Below are 8,480 nucleotides of genomic sequence, written 5' to 3'. Positions count from 1 at the left end.
TGTAATACCCGACTCTCCGACAACGGTAATTATCATTAATTGGTAAAATGATAAATTAAAGGGTACATTAGTCTTATTCCATTTGGATGAGTAGTAATATACATATACCAAGTGTGACCATAAGAAGTTAGTGGATTAGTTAGAACCTAACCAAATGGCATAGTGGTAAATCTCACTTAGTTGGAGGGCAATTGGGACAATTAACATTATGCATGAGCCATAAAGACTTGTTTGGAATGAAGGAATATGTGTCCTTATTGTAGAATCATTTCTTTTGGATAATAAAGAGATTAGAGCCAAGAAGAAAAGAAGAACTCATAACTCAAGTCCCATTTTCGTATTCCATGGACAGCCTTCACTAAAAGTGCCATAACTCTCTGCTCACAACTCCGATTCAGGTGATTCTCGAAGATTTGGATTCTACACGGAATTCTCTTCGATTTGGTATATTATTTTGTACTAATAGCTTGTTTATTTGTGGAGAAAAACGAGTTTGAAGTTGGAAGCTCCATGCTGATTGTGTGTTAAATAGTGGATACGGGTTTGATGAGTTTGGGGTTGAAGTTTTGGTCAAGTTAGGAGCTCCATTGCAGCATGATCATCATACAAAGCTCCATTAAATCCAAGGTGAGTCCTTAGATAGAAGCTTTGGGGTTTTGCATGTTGGGAACAATTGGGGTTTAGGGTTTGAGATAAAATGTATGATCAATGATACTTAGAATGCTTTAGAGTATTAATTGATGCTAATTATGTTTGACTTGCTTTAATCCTTGCATGATAATGTTTCTAAATGTGTTTATGTGTTATAATTTCGTTTGGATTGTTATACAAGTATATGGGATCAACTATAGGATGTTGGGACTGGTTTTAGAGCTCCAAAAATGCAGAAAAGTGGTTCTGGTTCAGTGTAACCGGTTACGGGCTATGGTGTAACCGGTTACGCTGCTGAAAATGCAATTCTGGGCTGTTTTTCGTGCCCGTAACCGGTTACGGTTTTGGCGTAACCCGTTACGCTGGGCAAAAGTGCAAAAATCAGCAACATTCGAAAATTCATAACTTTCGGCTCGGGTATCGGAATTAGGCAAACTTTATATCGTTGGAAAGCTAGCGACGTGTACTTTCTAATTAAATAGGTCCCCAAACCAGAATGTTTGATTTAATAATAGTGGAACCCCACTTAGTGAATCAATGAATTAGTATGGAACGTATGTCTTTACCAATCGAATAATAATTCTTATGTTAAGCATGGCATAGTTTGTTTATTGCTTATTATGATGTGATATACATAATTGAGATTGTTATGTCATTATGTTTTATGCATGAAAATCCTGTTGACGCCCGTTGTTTCGGTTAAACAATCGGGGCTGTATGCTTGTGAATTAGCGTTTGCTTGTGTGTGTGCTGAATCGAAGTAGACCCGGTACTAAGTTACGATTCGGACCATGGGTCCTGGAGTTGTCCGTGGGACTGCCCTGATCTTGGATCCTAGTGGCACATACCTGAACTACCGTTGCAGTGTGCTTGTGAGGGTCCCGAGGCTTTTACTCACTTGGTGTTCACACACTGGCGTGCTCGGTATGATGGCGTTATGCGACTACGTAAGTCTAGGCATGACAGTTAAACCATCTCTAATGATGCCACGTAGGCTACATCATTAGGTTCCTACCCGGATGGGCTCACGCGTCGAGATGGCGTGTTGCACTTGCTGTTAACACTACGTGCGTTCGGATAGTTAACGGGATAATGACGCCAAATAGGCCAGGTCATGATCACGGCCGTTTAGGCTTGTGTGGACTCGTTTAACTATTCTTGCAGGGTGCTTGTGCAAGTCTCTTGACATTAGGCGTGGGTGAACCCACCGAGGGTATGTTAGTGCTTAGTATGGTGGTATTAACGTACTTCTGGATTCCCCGATTATGGATGCGGGTTGTGCACACTTGTTGTTATATTTGTGTGATTGTTTAAGACAAGTCCAAAGGTGGATGAGTCGCTTGCTTGTTGATACTTGTACCGGACGTGAGGATGAACCCCGAATCAATGGTGGATTCGGTTTTGATGCATGTACCCTGTAGAACCGAGTGGACCCATAGGATAGGAGGACTCACTGAGATTTAGTAATCTCACCCCATTCCAATTATATTTTTTTCAGGTGCAGTTTAGTAGCGTTTGATCAGTAGCAGGTTTCGACTGAAGACTTGGAAGTGATGTTGGCTCGAAGACCTCGTTGGTTTTGACATTCCGCTGTGCAAGATCCATTGAAGACTCATGTATTATGCTTCTTAGTAGGATTTCGTGTTGTATTTTGTATGGATCTTTCTATAACTGTAGCTTTTGTATGTATTCAGTATCAATTTTAACGTTTCATGCATAATATACTAGTCAGTTATGTATGGGGTGTTACAGTTGGTATCAGAGCCTGGTTGATTCTCGGCCGAGCCATGAGACATCACTAGCAATTCCTTTCCTTCTCTCAAGTGTGTGTTGCCAGCCTGATTTTACTAATATCTCATTCAGTTGTTGAACTTGATCAACTCATCGACTGAGTGTGAGACAGTAAAATTATGGCAGAGCCGCCACGAGGACTCGTAAACCCGTAAGTGTCGTGAACCTAAGTAGAAAGGATCGGTTGGGTGGTGAATTTTATATGGGAGTTGGATTTATTGGACGATGTAAGTAGAAGGGATATTGGAATCGTCAAGCTTAAAGAGAGCGTTCGACGTGAAGTAGTGATACCCGAACTTTCAAGGTGTGGATGAAGACAGCTAGAACCCCCAGGATTTTGATTGGACGAAGTGAACTTTCTCTAAGTCTTGGTGATAGCAAGGGAAATCCAAATAGGATTGAGTAGGAGCCTTGTAAGTGAGATTCTCCGAAGGTGTTGAGCTGTGAATTAGTAGGATTCAGTGCTGATGATGCTGTCGGTGTTAAGTATGACGGATGAGCTGATAGGACAGAATGACCTTTGGAAATGCGGACAGAAGAGTTAGACCTTTCGGATTGCACTGGTATGGACAGTAATTGGATGGACGAAGTATTAGATCCTGATCCAACTTGAAGTACCCTGAGCGAGAGTAGATACCTAGTAGATGTCGGTGGGATGTACGAGTGTGGTAACTTAAGATTGGCGAAGCTTGAATACCTTGTCGATGGAAGAGGATATGTATTTCTATTCTTATCATTTTATATTTAGTTCTAGAACTACGCTAGATGGAATATGAAATGATGTAGAAGCGTGAAATGCAATAACCTAAGTTCTTGTTAGTTGTTGTTCGTCTGACCCCGAGTGAAGCCATAGAACTACGCTTGGCGTTGGGCGTTCAGGCGAGTAAGAACTAAGATCTATCTGGAACGTAAGTAGGATGATCGTTGTTGAGTCAGATGTTAGAAACCATAGTATTCCTATCTGGACTGAATTATCCTTGGAATCTCATGCATGCGTGGGACGAGTGGGTACGCGCACTACATGGTAATCCGAAGTTGAACTTCAAATATTCGTGCTTGGAATTTTTGGCTTTCTGAGTAAGTAAACCTTGGTGTGTGGCACTCTCAGGTTTTAGCATCCTGAGGGGTGTGATTCGAAGGACTTGAGGAACGATGAACCTATTTGAGGTCTGTTCAGACACTTGTCGGTTGTGACTTTAGGATACGCGTGGAGATCATTATACGCCACTGAGGTAGGTTACCTAGATACATGGCCTCGGAGTTGGACCACCATGTTGGTACTACCAGATGGGTATGATGCCACAGGATCGCTATCGTGCACAAGATGCGTGAGTAATCCTTTTTCCGACATGTGTGGGACAAAGGTGACCTGAAGCTCAAGGTAGAATTCTGAATTGGCACTCGTGAGACACAGATCTAGACTCTCATAAGGTATGTGGGATGAGGATCCATACGTCGCGCTCGATAGTAGAGGAATAACTAGACAGGCGATAGTGAGATGGATCAAGACCCGATACTATGCTTATGGAGACTCTAAGTGATCGTGATCACGTGGGTTAGTATCAGATTGTACCTTGGGGACGTTCTCGTTTCATGGGGTACTAAGTTGGCAATTTTGCATGGGTGTCTAGGGTGGGACTCATGTGCGGTCATGATATCCTGGTCAGCATGGTGAGTGGCTATCATGTACCATTGGCGACCGGTGATGGAATATGCAAGTTGTATCGTGGATCAACCCAACGTGTGATGTGTCTGGTAAGGTATTGCTAGATACTCTGAATGGAAAAGTGTTAATCTTGGTAAAGCATGGACATTTTGGTTTGAGAACTGCTAAGGAGTTTATAAAGAGATGTTCGAAGTGCAAAGTGCAATTTCTTGCATTGTGGCTACGCTCAGACCGTTGGAAGCACTGCAATGAAGGATGCAGCCGCTGCGGAAGTCAGTTCAGTATCTGATTCAGAGGTGGAACATACGTTAGATGACTGTGTGAATGGAGTGTGGCTATGGGAGGATCGTTATATCAGTAAGTCACACGAATTATCAGAGGTGATACTACGCTAAGAGAATGAAGGTGTATGGTTGGGTAGAAGTTGTATAAAATTGCCAGAGTTATCATGAACTGCAGTATGTCGTGAAGGGTTCGACATACCGGTTGAGCAACAAAGATTTGTTGGAATGGAAAAACATAGTAATTGTACGTTGTGGAAATCAGTGACAGGGAAGAACCTCTAAGTCAGTGAGTGTTTGGGTTTCAATGTCCTGAGGATGAAACGTGTACCTAAATTGTGGTAGATGAACTATATGGAATGCCAGAGTAAGGAGAAGCTTGATTCTGGAGAGTACGCAACTTCAAAGAGTAGTAGTCGATGATGGATGTATATAGAATTCTGGCACGTGTTGTAATTGGACAACTGTGGACAAGGAATTATTGTGTGGAAGCTAAGTGAATTATGGATATAATGTGACTCAGAGGATTTCAAGGTGTGTGTGAATTGTTGGAATCAGAGTAGCGCAACGGGACAAGAAAGAATCAGATAAGTCTGGGGTAGGGACGAACGGACTATTTGTAGGATTTCATGTTGGGATGAAAGTATCTTCCTAAGGGGAATTGTCGAAGCAGCGTTTTGTTCGTTTTAGCTTCACAAGGATCACCATAACTCGAGAGGTATTGACAATGGATCAGCTTGGGAATACATTTTTGTGGATGGCATGCGGTCCGGTGTTCGTAGGTCATCAGTTTAGCTTGCGAGTCACAAAGGTTGGACTGAGTATCAGACTGTCGAAATGCTGAAGGCTAGAGAGGACATTCAGTTGGCGCAAGTTCTTTGTGGTTATGCCTTGTGTACTATGATTGTACTGGAAGACTGGTGCAATGGTTACAGGTCAGTTGTTGAATTTCGCGTCTTATCAGTAGAATCTTGTTTGAAGTTGTCGAATGTCAAGGCTATGGTTGCAAGACGATTACACCATCGCGGTTTACGGTGACAGTTGTATAAGTAAAGATAAATTTGGAACAATCATCCTAAGACTTTGGGAACCAGAGGTTAAGACCGAGGAATTTGGAGATCACCTAATGACATTGTATGGACTCGAGTGGAGAATTATTTGGAGTGTTATCGCATAAGTGGCGTTGTGGCAATAATCCTCAACGGGAAGTAATTCAAGAGCTGAGTGGATTATTAGTGCTTTTGAAGTTTTGGAGATTCAGTGTAGAGCAGTGAAGGTCAAGGACCCTGGAAGGATCTTTCCCCAGATATGTCAAGACGAAGTATCTGGATAGACGTGTTGCTTGAGAGTTAAGGTTCTAATTATGCATAGTGGAATGCAAGTGTTGGCAGATTGTATTTCCTCTGGTGGAGCTACGCTCAAGCAGAGTCGTAAGGCTATTCGTACAAGGAGTGTAAGGAACATTTCATCCCCTGGTTGGTATGGTTTTGGACACGTTGTTTCCGTGGTGATCAGAAAGAATTCGAGGACGAATTCAATTTAAGGGGAGGAGAATGTAATACCCGACTCTCCGACAACGGTAATTATCATTAATTGGTAAAATGATAAATTAAAGGGTACATTAGTCTTATTCCATTTGGATGAGTAGTAATATACATATACCAAGTGTGACCATAAGAAGTTAGTGGATTAGTTAGAACCTAACCAAATGGCATAGTGGTAAATCTCACTTAGTTGGAGGGCAATTGGGACAATTAACATTATGCATGAGCCATAAAGACTTGTTTGGAATGAAGGAATATGTGTCCTTATTGTAGAATCATTTCTTTTGGATAATAAAGAGATTAGAGCCAAGAAGAAAAGAAGAACTCATAACTCAAGTCCCATTTTCGTATTCCATGGACAGCCTTCACTAAAAGTGCCATAACTCTCTGCTCACAACTCCGATTCAGGTGATTCTCGAAGATTTGGATTCTACACGGAATTCTCTTCGATTTGGTATATTATTTTGTACTAATAGCTTGTTTATTTGTGGAGAAAAACGAGTTTGAAGTTGGAAGCTCCATGCTGATTGTGTGTTAAATAGTGGATACGGGTTTGATGAGTTTGGGGTTGAAGTTTTGGTCAAGTTAGGAGCTCCATTGCAGCATGATCATCATACAAAGCTCCATTAAATCCAAGGTGAGTCCTTAGATAGAAGCTTTGGGGTTTTGCATGTTGGGAACAATTGGGGTTTAGGGTTTGAGATAAAATGTATGATCAATGATACTTAGAATGCTTTAGAGTATTAATTGATGCTAATTATGTTTGACTTGCTTTAATCCTTGCATGATAATGTTTCTAAATGTGTTTATGTGTTATAATTTCGTTTGGATTGTTATACAAGTATATGGGATCAACTATAGGATGTTGGGACTGGTTTTAGAGCTCCAAAAATGCAGAAAAGTGGTTCTGGTTCAGTGTAACCGGTTACGGGCTATGGTGTAACCGGTTACGCTGCTGAAAATGCAATTCTGGGCTGTTTTTCGTGCCCGTAACCGGTTACGGTTTTGGCGTAACCCGTTACGCTGGGCAAAAGTGCAAAAATCAGCAACATTCGAAAATTCATAACTTTCGGCTCGGGTATCGGAATTAGGCAAACTTTATATCGTTGGAAAGCTAGCGACGTGTACTTTCTAATTAAATAGGTCCCCAAACCAGAATGTTTGATTTAATAATAGTGGAACCCCACTTAGTGAATCAATGAATTAGTATGGAACGTATGTCTTTACCAATCGAATAATAATTCTTATGTTAAGCATGGCATAGTTTGTTTATTGCTTATTATGATGTGATATACATAATTGAGATTGTTATGTCATTATGTTTTATGCATGAAAATCCTGTTGACGCCCGTTGTTTCGGTTAAACAATCGGGGCTGTATGCTTGTGAATTAGCGTTTGCTTGTGTGTGTGCTGAATCGAAGTAGACCCGGTACTAAGTTACGATTCGGACCATGGGTCCTGGAGTTGTCCGTGGGACTGCCCTGATCTTGGATCCTAGTGGCACATACCTGAACTACCGTTGCAGTGTGCTTGTGAGGGTCCCGAGGCTTTTACTCACTTGGTGTTCACACACTGGCGTGCTCGGTATGATGGCGTTATGCGACTACGTAAGTCTAGGCATGACAGTTAAACCATCTCTAATGATGCCACGTAGGCTACATCATTAGGTTCCTACCCGGATGGGCTCACGCGTCGAGATGGCGTGTTGCACTTGCTGTTAACACTACGTGCGTTCGGATAGTTAACGGGATAATGACGCCAAATAGGCCAGGTCATGATCACGGCCGTTTAGGCTTGTGTGGACTCGTTTAACTATTCTTGCAGGGTGCTTGTGCAAGTCTCTTGACATTAGGCGTGGGTGAACCCACCGAGGGTATGTTAGTGCTTAGTATGGTGGTATTAACGTACTTCTGGATTCCCCGATTATGGATGCGGGTTGTGCACACTTGTTGTTATATTTGTGTGATTGTTTAAGACAAGTCCAAAGGTGGATGAGTCGCTTGCTTGTTGATACTTGTACCGGACGTGAGGATGAACCCCGAATCAATGGTGGATTCGGTTTTGATGCATGTACCCTGTAGAACCGAGTGGACCCATAGGATAGGAGGACTCACTGAGATTTAGTAATCTCACCCCATTCCAATTATATTTTTTTCAGGTGCAGTTTAGTAGCGTTTGATCAGTAGCAGGTTTCGACTGAAGACTTGGAAGTGATGTTGGCTCGAAGACCTCGTTGGTTTTGACATTCCGCTGTGCAAGATCCATTGAAGACTCATGTATTATGCTTCTTAGTAGGATTTCGTGTTGTATTTTGTATGGATCTTTCTATAACTGTAGCTTTTGTATGTATTCAGTATCAATTTTAACGTTTCATGCATAATATACTAGTCAGTTATGTATGGGGTGTTACAAAAACAATCATTTATTGAAATGGTAATTTTAATGCGACGTGCACGCAAGTTTTGAAAACAATCATTTATTGAAATGAAATCGTGGTATACGTTGAATAAATCCTGATGAGGATGAAAGTTTGAAATTCAAGATAT

General features: G+C 41.6%; 2 long non-coding RNA genes across 2 annotated transcripts; both read left to right on the top strand.

The window, feature by feature from the left end:
- The first annotated feature begins 248 nt into the window (after positions 1–248).
- LOC131639818 (uncharacterized) lies at positions 249–2,272 on the top strand. Its single transcript, XR_009295055.1, has 3 exons — positions 249–398; positions 484–627; positions 2,150–2,272. It is a non-coding gene; the product is annotated as an uncharacterized LOC131639818 (long non-coding RNA).
- Positions 2,273–6,191: 3,919 nt separating this feature from the next.
- Positions 6,192–8,215, top strand: LOC131639819 (uncharacterized). Its single transcript, XR_009295056.1, has 3 exons — positions 6,192–6,341; positions 6,427–6,570; positions 8,093–8,215. It is a non-coding gene; the product is annotated as an uncharacterized LOC131639819 (long non-coding RNA).
- The last annotated feature ends 265 nt before the right edge of the window (positions 8,216–8,480 follow it).

The sequence above is a fragment of the Vicia villosa genome, unplaced genomic scaffold (genome assembly GCF_029867415.1).
Source record: "Vicia villosa cultivar HV-30 ecotype Madison, WI unplaced genomic scaffold, Vvil1.0 ctg.002791F_1_1, whole genome shotgun sequence".
Classification (NCBI taxonomy): Eukaryota; Viridiplantae; Streptophyta; class Magnoliopsida; order Fabales; family Fabaceae; genus Vicia; species Vicia villosa.
The sequence above is the reverse complement of the archived record's forward strand: the minus strand, read 5'-3'. Positions and strand labels throughout refer to the sequence as shown.